At 40.5% G+C, this 20,285-nt stretch overlaps 1 pseudogene across 1 annotated transcript; it reads right to left on the bottom strand.

The window, feature by feature from the left end:
* Positions 1-17,950: 17,950 nt before the first annotated feature.
* LOC116094040 lies at positions 17,951-19,429 on the bottom strand (annotated as a pseudogene). The gene has a single exon (XR_004119947.1). The product of XR_004119947.1 is annotated as a heterogeneous nuclear ribonucleoprotein F-like (transcript).
* Positions 19,430-20,285: the final 856 nt, after the last annotated feature.

Below are 20,285 nucleotides of genomic sequence, written 5' to 3'. Positions count from 1 at the left end.
AGGGAGAGAGAGAGAGAGGGAGGGAGAGATGGGGCTGGCATGGGCTTTTGAAACCTCACACTGTGCTCCCAGTGACACTCTTCTTCCAGCAAAACCAAACCTCTTAATCCTCAATATTTGTACTCCCTTGGGACCATACATTCAAATAGATAGGCTGGTGGGGGCATTTTCATTCATTCATACAAATTCACCTGTTAAAAGCTCTATCAATAACAAACTCTATTGCTTACAGGGGTATTGAAAGAAAACAGAAGTAAACACCAAAATGTTAAACCACTTTATAGTATTAACTTGGACAGTTTAGAGTATTAACAAGTTCTCTAAAACCAAAGCTAGCATTAATTATAGACAAAGGATTATAGGCTAGTACCAGACTAATGTTATTATAAGCAATAGTTTAGGGCTTATAACTATGGTATAACTTATAACTTTGAAGAAATTCATATACAATAATTTTTTCTTCCGTGAATATTTGGGGAAAATCACCTTAAATGCTTTTATTCAATCATGTGTGAGGAAGGTGTATGCAATGCTTATTTTCTGTCTCATATTGGTGCTGGGCATACTGATGAATGAGGTGAGGCAGCCATATCCCACTGAAAACACACACACACACACACACACACACACACACACACACACACACACATATCATGAAAGCTAAGGAAAACTTCTCAGGCAGTGACAAACTGACAGACAAACATACAGAATTTCCAGAGTGTTTTTGAGTTGGACAAGCTTTTCTATATGTAGGACTGAGAGACTAGACTGGATTTTCAGAGCTACCCAAGCCTGGAATGGTCATACTTTGAATCTAAATCCCTCAATATGTGTCTAAATAGTATTCATCTTTTTTTTTTTTTTGCTGGTCCATTTTAATGTTTTTAAAATCTTATGTAAAAAAGCAATAGAAGCCACGTGTGGTGGTTTCTACATGTATCTGAGTCTGAGCCCAGCCTGGTCTAAAGAGCCAGACCCATCTCCAAACAAACACAAATGAGTGATGGATTGATACACAAAAGGAAGACATACTGTAACAGATTCAAAGTAGAGTAGTGCCTTACAAATTGGCAGGAAGGTGTAGGAATGGCTATCGACTCATGGACCAGCCTGAGTTTTTCTTAGAGTGTTTATAATATTTCTGTTACTGAGAGTACTTTTGCTTGTCTGCTTCTCCTTTCTCCCTTCCCTTCTCCCCCCAAAGCTTCTCTCCCCCATCTTCCCTCCTTCTCTCCCTCCTTCTATCCCTTTCTCCCTTCTTTCCTTCCATCTTTCCTTTCTTGCTGCTTTTAACTCTCTCTCTCCCTCCTTCCCTTCCTCCTTCTAGATTTCAGTATTCTCTAAGATAAGTATTCTTTGATATAAACCTGAGATGTTGTTATTTTATATTTGTACCATAATATTTCACATTTTTGTCTATCACTTAAAATGTTGGCAAACTATCTAGATGTGAACTTTGAATTTTACAAGTGTGCTCTAGTAAATATGATCCCCTGTAGAAATGGCTTGTGCCAATTAATACAAAAAACAACTACAACAGCAACAAAAAACAAAAAAACAAAAAACTACAAGAGTTCAGAGATTCTAAAGTGCCTTACTGGGTCTTCCACTGGAACTCTTCTGTTCTTCTAGAAGCTTCCTAAGAATATGCATTATCTCCTTCTACTCATCTCATTCTGGTGTGAAGAAGCTAAGCGACTTCTTGCCAGCCCTGTGCTGAAATATACTTTATATTATCAGGCTGGCTTCAGAATGAGGATGATGGGAGATGATTGCTGGGTCATGCAAAGAGGCTCTGACTGCTTCCCAAGGCTCACTTAGAAGTTATCTGGGAACTTTGCCAGGTAAAGCTCTCTACTTTTCTGGTGCTGTCTTACTGATAATGGGATACAGGTGGTAATACCCATTGTAACAATCAGGATTCCTTCTGTTTGGCCATTGGTTTTCTTCTGTTTTAGCTGATGATGAATATCTCAGCCTTCTCCTTTTAGTCAAAGTGTTCTTTATGTCTTAGAATTACCTATTTTGTTTCATCAAACACCAACCATAGAATAAGACACACATCATTGCTACATTTGTCCTGTTGCTTGTAGGCTTCCATGTTTATGCTGAAAACTGTCTCATAGTACTTCTCTAAATTTTGCTTTTTGTGAAATCCATCAGAAGTATAAATACTAAAATGGTGGGGGGAAATTTGGCTGATTTTCTCAGCTCTAAAACTACATAGTCTGTTGAGGTTGTTTACAAAGTTGTCTTCAGAGCTGATACATCAGACTGCATCTACAACAAAAGCTTAAGAGAAGTTTTAAATTTAATTTTATTTTTTTAAAGCACAAGACTTACATCACTCTGGTTGATCAAGAGGAGAACATTATAAAGATAGGTTCTGTGGGAAAATGTCTGAATAGCATTTTAAGTCATGATAAGTCTTATATGCCTTTCAAACACACACACACACACACACACACACACACACACACACACAAACCCTTGTTCTGTGAAACATGGAACAACTCCAAGCAGCTGCTGGCGTGGGTGGGATAAAACAGCTGCAGTTTGTTTTACAGAACAGCAGGGTGTGGAAGGAGACACTTTGACCACCATGCAGGTAAGGAGTCCAATCTCTTTTGCCAGTCTTTCTCTTGACAACAAGGGAAGCAACATCAAGTATGCTCCTCTTGAACTTTATATAAAGAGCAAATGAGGGGGCAAAATTCATGAAATGTGCACTAATGAGAGGCTGACCAAACACCAAGCATACAGGATTTAAGGTGGTCTTTGCTACCCAATGCCAGTGTTACATGTGTATAGTGCTACAAGAGAGCATGTCACCTTAAATGTTGTGCCTTGCTTTTCTCTCTTTGACCCTTGCTACTTTTACAATTTTTTTGTCTATATTATATTATAAACCATCCATGAGCTGATATGAATCAGATGACAAGGGGCTATCAAAGGATGCATAGATTTCTTCCATACAATGAATCTGAGATACATTTGATAATGGACTAAGCGCAGAATATTTAAGAGTACCACATATGGTGATACTATTAGATTAGTGCAAGCATGTTTTATATGAATGCTATCTACACTCAAACTCAGTGCTGCAACGAAATGCAAATATCTAACACAATAGAGCGGCCTCTTTGCCTCACTCTATGTCTTGGTTTTGTAGCCTTGGTCCATCTTCTGTTTATCCATGCCATTGACTTAGTAATTATGGCGGATTCTATCTCTGTTTGTGAGTAGAGCACTGTGCTAAGAAATATGTGCCTGTGCTTTCTTCTCTCTGTGCTTAGAATCTCTCTGAGCTTGAAAAACTTAGTTCTGTTTCTACTGTTCTTAGTTAAACCCTTGTTCTTGCTACTCCGGAAAGGATGTCTCCACGCGCTGCTATTTGAATAAGAAATGCACCCCTCCTCCCCTGACTCATGTACTTGACAAGCACATCTCAGCTGGGGATGCTGATTTGGAAGGACATGGTCCCTTTAGGAGGTGAAACCTTGCTGGAAGAAGTGATGACAGGGGCCTTGAGGCTTTAGATTGGCTCTGCTACTGCCATTATGTTCAGCACCATGCTGTCCTGCATCCTACAGAACTGGAAGCCAAAGGATACACTTCTTTCTCAACATTACATACTGTAAGATGATTGAGTCCCTAGTGAGAGAAGTAACTAATCAGAAAAGTGGTGTTTCTAGGTAGGCCATTGTCACAATCAATACAACACGGCTGCTGAGACTTTCAAACTAGGCTTGAAGGAGAAACATTTGGAAATCTGGACTTGAAAAACTTAGAAGTTTTATAAGTAGAGATTAAGGAGCCATTTTAGCAGGAGGGTGTAAGACCAGAATGCTGACAGAAATGCTCAATGATGAGTCCTGGACTTTGCTGGCAACTGAGCTACAATCCACTCATGTCACTACCTGGCAAGTAATTTCACTACATTCTGCCCACATCCTGAAAACATCAAGGAGTCTGAATTCAAACATAAAAGACTAACTTGGTTGATGGAGAAAATCTTTAGACAGAGCAGTTCACCGTTTTTTGTGTCTACTGTAAGAGAAAGCAACAAGCAGAGCAGAGAGACAGGAACTTGATGGTTTCTATTGTGGTAAAGTATGAACTAGCACTGTTCCTCCCTGATGATGCTTTGGCAATAGTCAGATCACAGCTGTAACAAGAGTAACTAAAGCATCACATTTGAGCCTTGTTGTATTTGGAAAGTCTTCTCCTGTCCTGGAGTTGATCTTGACAGAGCAACTTCCATATTATGATTAACCTAATCAACGAGCTCATTGCATAATCTCTCTCTTCCTGCAGTGTATGCTCTACAGAACCCTTGCTACTCTACCTTACTAAATGGGTTCTAGCATTTAGCCATTTCATAGACTTTTTATACAGTTTGTGTCTCTTCCTTGCCTCAGTTTTGTGGGACTAAGAGTCACAGAGGTCCAAAATGAGAGCGCATCCTTTCAGTCATTTACACTTCTCACTAGAGGATTCTAAAGCCCTGTGGAATGTGAAACACAAATTAGCCAAATTAGCCTTCAACCTGAGAATCAATCACAAGAAGACAGGAAGACAAATGCTGTCCTCTCAGTTTGCTATGTGTACCCTTCTTGTTCTGTCTCAGAGCTCTCCAGGTGGAGATCACAGCCTCATACTCACTCAGACCTAGTCAGCATGGGTAAGTGAGCAGAGCTCTCAGATTAAACAGGGTAGATTGGTGGTTAACTGGGAGCTGATGTCCTCCCTAGTGGTCCTGCATGGACAGATACCAATAGACTAGCAGGAGCCACAGACACAAGATAAAACTACCATATAAATGGAATGTGTCCGTGAGTATGTGCAGGTGCACACATCTGTCTTCCCTGGGTCAGGGCTTCGTTTACGTCAGGATGCAGGGTTTTGGTTATGAATCACAAAATTTTCATGGATCGCATTAACTTAATGCAGTCAATTAAAAATAAAATTTGGGAGCAGAAGGAAACATTTTCACAGCTGACTCTGGTGCTCAGGCTGCAGGTCAGCTAAGGAAGAAAAAGCCAGCAGCATTCCAGCCAGCAAGAAGCCACAAGAGGTCCAGGCTCAAGGAAATATAACGTCACTGGCAGAGTCTTTCCTACTCAGGCACTCAGGGCAACTGGTGAGAAAACAGCTTTCTCTACAGTCAATACTTGGTGGATTTCAAGCCCCAAACAAACAAGAAAGTCTGTGATAAGTCACAGCCCTCCTGACTCAGACTAATGTCAAAGTCCCAGTGAGTGTGGACCAATGACATGGAGGGCCTGGAACTTTCCCTTATCTGTATCTATTGGAAGCTTGAAAGCAAATTCAAAGAAAATGTATGACTGAAAACAAATCTCATACATTTCCTTAGTTTTGGAAAATAAAGCAAAGCGGGGGGCAGGGGGTTTTTGGTGGGCAGAGGGCACTTTACTCTTTCCAGACTATTAGGTTTTGGTATTCTTTGTAAAACAGTCCTGAAAAGAATCTTAAATGAGGAAGGGCCAGAATTACTGCTTCAGACAAAATATTCAACACAGCAAAATGACAGGATCAACTAAAAGAATTTCTTTTTTTTTCATTTTTTATTAGATATTTTCTTTATTTACATTTCAAATGATATCTCCTCTCCCGGTTTCCCCTCCAAAACAAAATCCAAAAAACCAAACATACAAAAACCTCTGCTCTCTCCTCCAGCCCCCCCCCACAGCCCCCCTTCACTAGCCCACTCTCCAGCATTCTGTCCTTGACATTACCGTACAGTAGGGCATACAACCTTCACAGGACCCAGGGCCTCTCCTCCCATTGATGACCAATTAGGCCACCCTCTGCTACATATGCTGCTGAAGCCATTAATCCCACCATGTGTACTCCTTGGTTGATAGTTTAGTCCCTAGGAGCTCTGAGGGTACTAGTTAGTTCATATTGTTGTTCATCCTAAGGGGCTGCAAACCCTTCAGCTCCTTGGTTCCTTTCTCTAGCTCCTTCATTGGGGACCCTGTACTCAGTCCAATGGATGGCTGTGAGCCTCTACTGCTGTACTATTCAGGCCCTGGCAGAGCCTCTCAGGAGACAGCTCTATCAGGCTCCTGTCATCCAGCATTTGCTGGCATCCACAAGAATTTCTTTAGTGGCTTGTCTTATAGGTGCTCGACTTTAAAACTGTGCCTGCCTTTAAAGGGGCGGGGGCGGGAGGGAGGCAGGGGAGGTGATGCAGTACAGCGATTACTTACTTCCCCACAACACAGGCTCTTTCATCCTGTTGCTTGAACCTGGGGGAGAGAATAGAAATGGTCTGCCGCCATCTTGTGGCAGGCATGTGTAATTGGTTGTGGTTTTGAAACCAGTCTTGTATTTTGGAACAAGAAATCAGCTTATTTCTAACTTCCAAGCATGAACAAAATATTTATGCACAGAAATACCCAAAGCATGTGTGTTTCATAGAGTATAATGAAAATGACAGTAATCATTTATTGTGAGATCTGTGTAATTCCCATTCTAGATGGTGAGGCAGCTAACTCCAGGGCAGCGCAGGATAGACTCACTTAGTTTAGAGGCCAAAGTCATTCAGGATTAGGATGGCATGGAACTCGGACTTGAAAGATAAATCTAAATATAGTCTTTTAGTAGTTACTACCCTTTTAAAAATGCGACTACATGCTAAGCATTATGTTAAGTAGTTCGTGTTTGTTGCCTAATAGTGCATTTAATATTCTTGTGACATAAAGCTACTACTAATGAATCCATTATACAAACTTCGACATGCACAAAGATTGTATAACCTGCCTAAAATAACTTAGATGGAACAAACCAAGCTCAAATTTGAAACTGAAGATGTAAAATACATTGTCAGTTATATAAATGTTAATGTCATTCATTCATTCACTTGTGGTTACATCACATACATGCATGGGGGCAACCACTCATGCGCACACACACACACACACACACACACACACACACACACAGACTCAGAGGGGTTTGGCAGAGAACGAGAGGGAGATGTTATGACATAGAGTATGGGTTTGTAGCTCAGTAATGCATCTGTTAAGGTGGACGAATTTGTTTAATCTGTCTTTAAATGATCATATAGGAAGGCTGAGAACATCTTGCATTGTTTGGATTTTGTTCTGAATCTCTCTCTTTTCTAAAGGATTAGTTTCTCCCAAGAGGCTTCCTTCCTGGGCTGCATCCTAAGGTAAGTGCTCTTGCAGGACCCAGAAGCCCCTTCCTCTGCCTTTGCCAGCACTTGGCATACTTTGCTCTTTCATGGCCATATCGTTAGGTTCTCAGCTTTCTTGGTCCCTGTGTGGGTCTCTGCATCAGTGAATATTGACATCCAGTCAAACTTTCTTGTCAAAGAAGTTAAGATTCCCAAAGAAGTCCTGGGCTAAGTTACCAAAACCAAACCAAATCAAACAAACAAAACAAAAACAAAAACAAACAAACAAAAAAAAACATAGCAGAAAGTGGCAATGGGGCAGGGTAGGACCTCCACAGTGGGTTCACAGAAAAGGTGAAGGATCAATTTTCTCCAGGGAAGGAGAAAGTCAACAAACTTTTCTTGGGGAGATATTTGATCTGTGGGAGGCTGGGGCAAAAGGACAGAGGATCACTAACAGATGGGGTGTAGTCCTCAAATATGAAAGCACATGAATGAGCACAGAGAAGATTGGTTAAACTCAAGACTCCTAGGCCAAACATTAGCCTTAGGGATTATAATTATGTAGACAATGTTGCTAAAAAGCCCGTATGTTAATTTCAAGGCAAATTGCCTTCACATCATGGCTTGAAGAAAAGAAAGACTTTTTTTTTTTTTTTTTTTTTAATACTGTATGTGAGAAGTTAGGCAAACAAGTTCATGGTGGCTGTAGGTTTGTGATGTAGGGAAGGAAGTTGACAGAAATGACTTAGAAGTCAGCAGAGAGCACAGTTATGCAGAAGTCCCTCTTGGGTGGAAATTTAACATTTATCCTGCAGTGCTGTAGTCTATGACAACTTCTACAAGAAGAAGAATGGTAATTATTTTTTGCATTGCAGTGACCAAATATTTGACACAGCAACATAAGTTTATTTTGTCTTGTTTCAGAGGTCCATTTCCACTGTGTAGTGGATCACAGTGGGAAGGGGCTTGTGGAAGAAACTGCACCTCATAGTGGACAGGAAACGGGAAAGGGTTATTATGTGGGACGAGGTCAAGCTATAGCTGTAAAGTGTTCTGAGTGCAAGGGCAGTCTCCTCGTGGCCCATTTTCTTGTATTGGACCCTGTCTTCTTATGACTCTGCTATATTATAAATTCATCAAGGGATCAATGCATAGGTATGTGCAAGCTCTCCAGAGCAACCTCAAAGGCTATCAGAAGGCAGCCCAGCCCCCCCATGCACAAGATCAAGGTGGACGGGGGCATCATTTTATATTCAAGTAATGAGAACAAGTGATATCATCAGGAAGTGGTGTCATCAGAAATGAGTTGAATTCACTTGGTGTAGAATTCATGGAAGACACAGGAGATGGAATGTAAATAAATATGCCATTGTCTCAATGAATAGAAGCAAACAAACCCCTCCTCTTTCCCAGAGGTACTCAGTCGTGCTTTTGTGTTCTTGATAATTGGAAGTGATTGTAATTCTTCCAAAAGTTGACTCACTGATTTCCGCAGAGCCATTGCAAACAGAAGAACCTGACAGCTGTTTGGGTTTGAGCTTCTTTTTCTGTCACCCCAATGAACTAGCAAGGGATTATGTATTCTAGTTCTAGATTATGTGAACTTAGTTCATAGCTGTCCCTAGTTGTGTGATCTAAAGAAAGTCGTGGGCACCTCATCCCTCTGCTATGATCTGGGGATAATAGCAATGCATTCAGAGCAGAATGAGAATGAACCATATTAGTCCCGAGAATGCAAAGGGTTAAGTTAGTGCATAGCTTTGGAGTAAGGACTTCATGGACTTTAATTATTTTCCATTGTTACATTACAATAAATACCTCTTCCACAGCTGTGGAGCTTTGACTTACTGGCACACTCACAATGACTTAAACAAGTGTCTGACGGACATTAACCACTTCTGAAATACAGGAAGAGTGTTAGGCCTGGGAACTTTCCTATCATGGTAGCTATCAGAGGTTTGTTGAAACCAGCAAACTTCATAATTAAAATGAAAGAAGACATCAATGTAAGCACTGATGGTTTGCCTTGGGTGTTGCTTCATGCTCTGTCAGAAAGCCCAAGCTTCATGTATCAGCAAATGCTGAGTATCTGTCATATCTTTTGCTGCCTCTTGCCCCGTGTCTGGAAATGGTAAAAAAGTTGTAGAAATAAGTTATCTTTGAAATCTGAGGTTTATGATAAATAAACACAGTAGAGTAATTTATTCAGTATTATGAAATTATGAATCAAGTATTATGGATTTGAGATTCGTCAATCAAAGCATTCTCTGTCTTCCACTTTGTCTATCCCAATACCTTAGTGGTTCTAGACTAATACAAGAATCAACAGAAGCTGGGTTATCTGCAATTTTGACACCAAGTTTAAGTCAAATATCCATTTCAAACCCTGGAGAATGTTCTACTTGTTGTCACCTTATGATCAAGAGATCTGTAATTGAAGATCTCCAAGGGGATGAGACCCAGATTTGCCCATGTATAAGGCTTCAGCTCTGGATTCTGGGTCATCTCTGTCTTTGCATCTCTCCTGGGACCTCACCCTTGGGATATCTGCATTCCTGCCTTCCCTTGGTTCTTCCTCCCTGTCTTTCTTTGTCTATCTGCTTTGCTCTAAACCCAGAGTTGCACCTGCAGGTACTGTTGTACAGAAAAGGACTCACTAGGGAGCTGTCTAGGCTCATACTTGGTTTGGATGTTTCTGTGTGTTGTTGCCTCAAGCTTCCTTGCACTTTATCAGCTCAGCCAGTCACCTTTTATCCACTGCCTTGGTATCAATCCACCACCAAACCCTGGAGCTCAAAAATCTTTGGTAGGATGTCAGGTGGTTCTTAGAAATGATTGGATGGCCCTTCCTTCAATCTTCACTCAACTCTTTGTCCCTGTATTTCCTTTACACAGGAACAATTCTGGGTTGAAATTTTGGAGATAGGTGGGTAGCCCCATCCCTTGACTGGAGTGGGGCAAACATAACCTCTGGATATGGTCTTGACAGATTCTACCTCCCCTTTGTGGTGTATTTCAACTAAAGTCATCCCTGTGGGGTCTTGGGAGGCTCTTGCTTTTCTGGCATCTGCCCAACTTGGGGATCATCCATACCACATGCAGACACCAAACCCAGACACTATTTCGGATGGGATGCCAAAAAGTGCTCGCTGACAAAAGCCTGATACAGCTGCCTCTGAGAGGCTCTGCTGGATCCTGACCAACACAGAGGCAGATGCTCACAGCAACCATTGGATTGAGCACTGTGACCCCAGTGGAGGAGTTAGGGGAAGGACTGAAGGAGTTGAAGGGGCCTTCTCTGGCATCAGTGGGATAACGTACTACCCCAGTGGGGTAGTTCCTTATGCACAGACTGAGAAGTAGCCCCTAAATGGAGCCACTAGCCTGGGCAGGATCATAAAGGATTTGTGGCTTCTATAAAATGCTAGACAACAGTCTATGAAGGTTTCCTCCTATGCACTACAACCACAAGTAAATGATGTATAAAGAAGGAGGGCGAGGGCTAGGGAAACGTCCACCACTTAACTCTGATCCTGGGCCTACTGGCATTCTGCTTCTTCCTAGTAGTCTGAGCTATACTGATTCTAACAATATTGCTTATATTTGGTGTACCATTTACACAATGCATATCTTTTATCATATCGTCATAACATATCATGGAAAATATAAATAAATTGACATTGAGAAGTTTCTTAAGGTCTTTTGAATAATTATTGGAGTCCCCCTTCTGAAATGCTCTGTAAAGGTCAAACAGTCTAAAGCTTCATTATATGGTGTTTTGCTTTGGTCAGTCCTTATTCTTTCTTTTAGAAGGAAGAATGAGCACCTTCTGCTTACTGCATCTATTTCTGTTTTCCCCTTTTAGCTCCGCAGAGTGTGTCTCACATGGGTCTTGCTTTTATCCATTGTTTTTTCTAATGGAGCTTCCCCACCACAGGACTCACCTATCTTGAGAGCATGAGGTGGATAAAAGCTGTTAAAGGCTTAGCAGAATGTGACAAAGTCTTACTTTTCCAGCTTGTCGCTGTGCCTCAGATGCCCCAGATGTCCCAGGTGCTCCAGGTGTCCCAGGTGCCCCAGGTGTCCCAGGTGTCCCAGGTGTCCCACGTGCCCCGGGTGTCTCAGGTGCCCCAGGTGCCACTATTTCTCAGAGAGATTTATAACTTCACTTTTTTCCTGTACCCATCTACCCCACAGAATGATTAGCTATGTTTGGTCAATAAACCAGAACATCCATTAGCTATGATCTTTATGTTTTACTTTAGAAAAATACTCAATATTTCTAAAACAATTCAATAATTCTAGGTGGTAGCATTTCAAACTGTAACTCCAGTATACTTCTTATACTTCATTGTTTATAAAAACGTTTCCTTTCCTATATTTAAGGATATTAGAAAGCATTATATTACTTTACCAGTACTTCTTACAGGTGTTCTTAGAGTGGGAAACATATTGGCATCATAAGGAGATTGTCATGCAAACATGGATCTTGATCCTGATTTCCCAGTATTTATATAAAAATTAGAGGTGGTTTCATGATCTTGTAGTCGGAGAGCTGCGGATGTGGAGCAGACAGATCTCTGGGGCTTCCTAATCAGCCAGCCTAGCCTAATTGAGAGACTGTTCCCAGATACAAGTTAGACAGCTCCTCTGTCCTCAACACCTATGCAAATACATGCCCCCTCCTCCACAAACATGCACACTTCCCACAGATCTCTTCTTCATTTCATTCAAATAAAATCATGGCAATCTCCTGAAGGAAGCCATTGCTCCCACATTGCTGGCAGTCCAGATGTCATTTTGAACTCAGCTGGTATTCCCCAACAACAGTATCCATTCATTAGTTGGCTGAATGAAAATAGTGATGTGTTTCAGAAAAGAAGCATCTGCTTTCTTCTTCGAACTAAGCAACCTATTGCTTACTTTGAACAACTGTTCACCCCGTTTTACTTTCTCTGCACTGACACAGCTTCTTTTTGTGTTTACCTCATCATGCATGCCATCTCAGATCTAAAAATCCTGCAAATAGAGATACATTCTTGTTGGTAAATGATACCTATGTTTTCTGCTTCCTTTGCAGAATTAATACCAACCCATCTGTGTGTCAGTCTGCTTTTGGTATTTTGTAATATAAAACTTAGCTCAAATCATGTTAAGGACTGAAAATGATTCATTGGTTTATATTTAACTAGACCAAGAATTAGTCTTTCTAATTTGAGTCAAACCAGTGACTTACTGACCTTTTCATCTTAAGGCATTACAAATAGCTGTTGAGCACTTTTGATAACCATGTTCACACCCAGAACTACACAGAATGTCTCTGTAGATTTTTGCTAAAAAGAATTCCATACTTCCCCTAAAGGTCTCAGTATATATATTTTTTCTTATTGTCCAACTCTATGGCATGCATACAGATGCTGCAGGAGCATCTGTCTCCACAGCCTCTGCTTCTTAGTCCTCTCCTGGCCATTCCCAAAGCCCAGCTGTAGCTCTGTCTACGTCCTAACAACACTCAAAGCAGCAGTGACTGCACCCGTGTACATCTGAGCCCCAATAATTCAAAGGTTATATGGTTATGCACATTTAAAATACATAGAAAAATAATAATTAGGATTTATACAAATTAGATTTTTACAAAAAAAAAAATCTAGGCAACCAGTTTAGAGTGATGGGTCCTACAGCTTCAACAGCTTTGCAAAAAACAAAACCACACAGTTAAAAATTCTAATTAACCTTTACTTGGGAGTTTAGAATGGCACAACAGTGATTGCACAATGAACTGAACTAAGAAGATTGAGTCTGAAAGTAGGAAAGGACAGAAGAGAAAGAATAAAAATAATTCAGTCATCTCAAATTCACTTTTCTTGTAGCATTAAAGCAACCTTCTAAGTTTACCCAGCTAAACTAGATATACTCTGGTCCTGAATCTGATTATGGAAAATTGGCACACCTTTTTATTGTTGTTGTTCATTCTGACTATGTAACATTTATTACAAATGAGTACTTTTTTGCTGGCTTACATTGGTTTATTGTTCCTAGAGCCCAGACCAAAATTGATTGGCTTCCTATCAGATGTAGGAGCTTACCAGGCAGTTTTCACTTCTGGAGCTATGAGTAAGATTAGTTTTGGCCAAATACAAAGTCTATTTCTGAAGAAATAGAGTTTGACTAGGAGGAAGAAGGGCATGGATTCACCCAACCATCTTACAATTACTACATTTTCAAGTAATACTAATATTTAAGAAAGCCTATAAGTGATTATTTATCAATTTTTGATGGCTCTTGCTTCAAATTCATTTTAGGTATCTCCATATTCTTTATGCCAAGATAGGAATAGCTGAATTCTTAATGACTATCTCTGGACACCTGCCTAACCATTTTCTTGTGGGATATTTGGGACCTGAACCAAGTGCTTTCTCAATCTACACAGTATAATTGCACAAAGGTCCTATGTCAACTCTCTTCCCAAGGTCACACATGTCACACAAATGGTAAATTGATGTACTCAGCATTTCAGCTGAGGTCACTTCCTCTAAAACTTCTAGTATTAAAAAAAAGGTTTATTTCATGTGTGTCTTGGAGCTAGTGTGAGCCAGGTACTGAGAACAAAAAGCAGGTCCTCTACAAGAGCAATGAATGCTCTTCACCCTTGAAACATCTCTCTATCTCCTATAGGTCTACAGTCTTAAGGATCAGACACCCTATCATAACTTCCATCACCCCAATGCACTGAGGTTTATCCAAAGTGTCAGCAGACTAAGAAACTTACTACCTACATCTTGGGACTACTGATTCAGTGCTGTGAGGTGGGAGCACATAGAACTCTTACATCATTTTCATCTGTTCTGTCAAAAAGAGTATGTTTTCAGCCTGAGAGAGTATTTCAAAAGTTGGCATAGGAAATGCATTTTCACATTGGGTAAAGATGGAATAGTAGAACACCCAGCTACTATCATGAGTTTATTTCTTCTCACTGTGACAAATTAAATGCTGGGAACTGGGTGAAGCTGTGACTGATCATATTTGTGGAAGCAATGATAGTGGTCTATGACAATGAGATTTAATCCCTGAGACTGACAATTTAGATTTTAAAATACAGCTAAGTGACTATATAACAAATGAACCAAAGGAAAAAGGGAGATTTTGCTGACTGAGAGCAAGCTTCAATCTACATTAGCCCAAACACATTGTATTATTATTTAAAAAAGAAAATAGGTATTTCTATTTTAAAAAAGAAGACTGAAGATAGATATTTTCTACCTCTTTTTTTTTTTAACCATTCAAAAAAAATCACAACAAAACTGAACATGGTGGCAGACACCCTGACTTTTAGCACTCTAGAGGCAGGTAGATCTCTGTGAGTTCAAAGCCTTTTTCTCTACATAGTGAGTTCCAGGACAGCCACAGGTACTTAATGAGACCCTGTGGAAAATGCAGAAACCTGATTTTATGTGTTAACAGATAGAGAGCTCACATTTTAGATAAGTGAACATCTGTTTTACAGACTGATGCCTTGGCTTGTGATTAAGTAGGAATGTCTGGGAAAGCAGCTCCCTATAAGGGTGAAAGTTTTGGAGGAAGATGTTGAGGCTGAAGTGGCATCTGTGTCTAATGGAGGGTAAGGAATACATTACGAGGAGCCCCTTCTTCTGCCTAGTCCATACAATTTGGCATCCATCGATCTACTAACCTACTTCTGCCCATGAAACTAGACTGTTCATCCTTAAGGAGTATAATTACTAGAGTGAAAGTTGTTTAAAAAAAATGACCAGGTATCTGATCATTCCAGAGTCAAGGCTGCCAGTTTATGAGGCATTTAGCAAACAACAGGATGCCTGATAGAAAACAAAATGTATACATTAAGTCTTTGGTGTGAACATATTATATTCTACAGAACAAGCTAGCACAAGTTGCTACATGACTGTCACAATTATCATTTTCAGTGTCCAACACACACACACAAACACACACACACACACACACACACACACACACACACACACACACACACACTGTCTAAATCAAGTCTTTTTTGGTAGCAGTTTGACCCTGCCACCACTGTGCTTGGCAGAGTTGAGAAGTCTGTTGTCATCTGTGGCTTTCCTTATTTTCAATGACTCTTTTGACCCACTGGCCTTTGTTTCCTGTAAGAAACATTACAGCCACCTTGGTTTTTTGGCTTGGTAAAATATTGGCCTCTACCATGAAAACCAGGGCTTCTGCTTAAAATTTCCTTTCTTCTTAGAGCCGTTTATGTGATTTTTCTCTTTAGAGTCAGTAATATGAAGAATTCTCTATCATCTACTTATTAATCCATATATCTATTTTCTATTATCAACATTTTTATAAATCATACAGTAGGCTTTTGGTCAATATAACAGACTTATCTGTTCTTTTACAGTCAGTGAAGTTGAGTCTTGGTAACTTTTTTCTTTTATTAGATATTTTCTTTATTTACATGTCATATTTCCCAGTTTCCCCTCCAAAAACAAAAAACAAAAAACCAAAAAACCAAAAAAAACAACAATGAGAACAAACCACTGTTTCCTCCCCTCTCCCCCTGCTTGCCACCCCACCTTCTCCTGCTTTCTGGCCCTGGCATTCCCCTACACTGGGGCACAGAACCTTCACAGGGCCAAGGGCCTCTCCTCCCATTGATGATCAACTTGACCATCCTCTACTATACACATGCTGCCAGAGCAATCAGTCCCACCATATGTACTCCTTTTTATAATTGCCAGAAACTGGAAACAACCCAGATGTCCCTCAACAGAGGAATGGATACAGAAAATGTGGCACATCTACACAATGAAGTACTACTCAGCTATTAAAAACAATGAATTTATGAAATTCTTAGGGAAATGGATGGATCTGGAGAATATCATCCTGAGTGAGGTAACCCAATCACAAAAGAACACACATGGTATGCATTCTCTGATAAGTGGATATTAGTCCAGAAATTCAGAGTACAGGAAGAACAACCCACAAACCACAAGAAACTCAAGAAGAAGGAAGACCAAAATGTGGACATTTCACCAGTGACAAAGGGGGAACAAAATACCCACGGAAGGAGTTGCAGAGACTAACTATGGAGCAGAGACTGAAGGAAGGACAATCCAGCCTGATATAGCTGTTTCCTGAGAGGCTCTGACAGTACCTGACTAATACAGAAGTAGAGGCTCATAGCCTTCCATTGAACTGAATACAGGGTCCCCAAATGAAGGAGCAAGAAAAAAGACCAAAGGAGCTGAAGGGTTTGCAGCCCCTTAGGACAAACAACAATATGAACTAACTAGTGCCCTCAGAGCTCGCAGGACTAAACCACCAACCAAGGAGTCTTGGTAACTTTAAAGCATGAGTTAGACTCATTGTTAGTCTATGTAACTTTCAGTTTTTCTTTTAGGCATTTTTGTTTTTCTGCTTAGACTTTGTAAATCTTCTATATTTAGTTCTGATAAATTGTTTTTTATTAGATTATTTACTGCATTCAGATTTATCTACTCTGTTTCCATGGATCTGACCAAAGAACTTTCTCATGACATTTAAAGTTTTATTCTTTATTTAAAAAATGATTTAACAGCTTTAATTGGCATGAAACTGTAATTCATATTTATGAACTATTGTACATCCTACCACATGTATGTGATGTGTAGTGATCAGATTGGGTTAAAATGACATGTTTGAAATATTTGGAGCACTACAAAGGAAGCTGCATTCCTTGTTGCAGCAAGGGCTGATGGGCAATGTTTATGCAGGAAGCATTTGTGAATGGCTGCGCCTCTTGCTGTCTCTCACTCTATTTTCATTCCGATTCCGTCTTTGAGACTATTTAGCTGAAGTGGACGCAGGTGAAAGGCTAAGGTAGACTTTTGAAGGAATGTCTCACTATGAAACAGACATAGGAAAAAGGATGCTTTCCTAAAGCAAGCATATGAAAGGACACATGATAAAGGATTCTTTGCTAAAGAAATATGTATTGGTCTGCCTTACACGCGTTGTTGAGCTCGACTTGTTGGGACTTTATAGAAATAAATGCACCCAGAACCTTCTGTTGGTGTGCTGTAGTTGCTTCCCACTTCCTCAGACTCAGGCTAACTGGCAGAATGACATCAGCTGAGACAGACTAACATACTGAGGCTAGACATATGCTGAAACAATACCTGTGGAGGACATGTGATGTTTTGAGGGAGTATAAATAGAATTTGATAAACAATGACTGAGGCTGAGTTGGCTTACTTATAGAGTTGGCTGTACAATGTTTATTGGTCTTTGTTGATCTTCGATTTCTTTTTTTGTGTGTGTGTGAAAAAGTCTTTAAGAAAAAAATTTAGTTAACAAAAAATTTAACAAGTTTCACTTAGCAAAATACACATAAAAGGAAATCACAGTACAAAGAAAGCTTTAAGTCAAGGCCTCTCCAATTCCTACAGTATTGGTATTGTGTCTCAATTCTCAAAACTAACTTTTAAAAAGCTTAAACTTAACCTAAAGATTTTAAATGAAAATATAAACTAGAATGAACATGAGAAATGCTTCTCTTTGCATCAGGGATCTAGCACCTTTGAGTTCCCCAGAAAAGTACATGTCCCCAGTGTGTTCACTGTGGTGTGCTTGAATATCCACTCAACATTCTTAAACTACTTAACTCAGATAACATCACGCTTAAGTCTACTACCAAAAATGTTAATTGAGAAAAGCAGAAGAAAATAGTTAGTTTACTCAATATTACATGCTAGATGAAAAGTTTGCATGAGAAACACCGAAGTAATTTTTAAATCCAGATTTCACAAACTCATGGTGCAAAGTGGGTCCCCCAGCTTCCTCTAGAGTTATAAACTGCTCTTGACTGCTTATTGACTGCCTGTGAAATTTTCTGATTGAAATAACTCAAATGTTCCTACAATACTAATCATATCCACCCATGCTGTTCTGACTGCTGTAGCCGGCCGGTAACAGCCACTCACTGACTGGCTCTCCAGGCCACTGTAAGTTGCCTGGGCAGCTGACACACCTATGCCCTGCATCACCTGGCTGCTATAAGCCCCATTGCTAGCCCCTGTTGTTGAATTCAGGAAGAGTTCTATGTATCTGTGCTGCATATTGGCCCTGTCCTTGGACATAGCTGCCAAACTCAACATCAGCTTCTCCCGTCACTCTTCCATCAGGATCAAACTCAATATGAACTCTCACTGGGTTGAGTGGAGAGAAGTTGTAAATGTCATTCTCTGTTGCTTTGTAGGGCAGCCCTCTCATGTGGACACAGTGGCCGGTGGTGCTCTGCACTGTGAACTCGCTGTCTCCGTATCTGTGGTCATACATTCCTGAGAGACAATAGCTGAGGTCTCTCCCAAACAGGTCAGTGGTGAAGTCATAGCCATTACTGAGGCCACTGTATTCTTCATAGCCCCCATAGCCTGCACTATAGGCACCAGACCTCATCCTACCCAGACCTGCCTGTTTCACAATGACAATGTACCTCCGGGCTGTGCCAGGTCTGTCATAAGGCCCAGGCCTCTGCACAGACATAAACTTCAGAGGTGGATCTGAGTATGACCTCCTCCTGACTGCTCTTGAATACTTCAACATACCTATGCCCTATTCTTTCCTTGTGCTTCTCTAAAGCTTTCTCAGCTAACTCTTGTGAGGCAAACTGAACGATGGCCTCCCCTGTGATCTTGCCTTCCGGGTCCACAGGTAGTGTGATCCCGTTTGGCACAATTTCCAACCCTGAGAAGAACTGAACGATTTCTTCCTTTGTGCATCCAAATGGGATGTCCCCGAAGCCTCACGAAGCCATCAATGGCACCGTCAGCGCTGTTTGGACCACTGTGGTTCAACACCCAATCCATCTCGGTTCTGTGTGACTTGAACACCTCAATATACCGGTGTCCCATCCTTTCCCTGTCTTTTTTTCAGAGCCAATTTTACATCATCTTCTGACTCAAGTTCAACAAAAGCCTTACCACTAGTATAAATGAAGTGAACACCTGCGACCCCATCATGAATTGTGCAGTCGGAGAGGAAGTTTTGTCCGTCCTCAATTGAGCAGGACCAGGGCAGGCCACGGAGTTTGATCACATAGCCTTCACCTCCCTCAGGGCCCAGCATCATGGACACTTGACAGGGCTGATGTCACAAGCTTGGGCAATTTTTTTTTTTTAGCTTAAAGAACCACCACAGATGCCTTCTTTAGGAAACACTTAATGGAAGATAACAAGTTTTCCAGAGGAGGAAGGTAGAAGTGACTTCTATTTTCAATAAGGAACGGGGCTTATGAACCCAAACTCCACCGGACACCTTAAAAAACGCAGAGGGCTCCGGGGAAAGTACAGGTGCATCTTCCTTTTGTTCTCAACCACGCCTAGACGGCACGGGCATTTGGGTCTGGAGTCCGGGAAGCAGCAGCCGAGCGATCTACAGCGGCAGTCGGACTTGATCTTTGATTTCTAAGAGAGGCATAGCCAAGAACTTCTTGGCTTTCTTGCATTCCGGCTGGTCCCTCCTGCTGACTTGTGTAGTTGGATCATTGTCTCTTCCATTATGTGGTAACTCCATTTAAGTTCCTTTTATATTTTAAGAAGATTTTGAAATAGTTTGCCATTTGGCTTTTCCAAAAGGCTTTATTGTTATTGTCTTCTTCTTCTTCTTCTTCTTCTTCTTCTTCTTCTTCTTCTTCTTCTTCTTCTTCTTCTTCTTCTTCTTCTTCTTCTTCTTCTTTTTACATTGTTCTCCACTTCTCCTTCCCATTTAATCTTCTTATTCTAGTTTTTCCTTTAAGTTAGAATAGAAGCATTATTCTTAGGAAAGTAAATAAATACTTATTAACAACCAAGAAACTGATATCCTTTATTGTGTGAATAGTTGCTGGGTTAAAAAATAACTTCTTTTTAAGGAGGTGGGTATTGATCACTTGTCTTTGTTCCAGTGGGTTGCTTGAAATCTATGCATGTATGGGTAGCATTGGTTTGGCTTGGTGGGTTATTGAAATAAAAAAAAAAAGGCATAAAGAGGTCATTCAGGAAACTGGAGCTGGGGTGATGGAAGGTTGGTACAAATATAATTTATTGTATATGTCTATGAATTTATCAAATATAAAATGTTTAAAAAGCATAAATTA

This window comes from Mastomys coucha, unplaced genomic scaffold, assembly GCF_008632895.1.
Source record: "Mastomys coucha isolate ucsf_1 unplaced genomic scaffold, UCSF_Mcou_1 pScaffold16, whole genome shotgun sequence".
Taxonomy (NCBI): domain Eukaryota; kingdom Metazoa; phylum Chordata; class Mammalia; order Rodentia; family Muridae; genus Mastomys; species Mastomys coucha.
The sequence above is the reverse complement of the archived record's forward strand: the minus strand, read 5'-3'. Positions and strand labels throughout refer to the sequence as shown.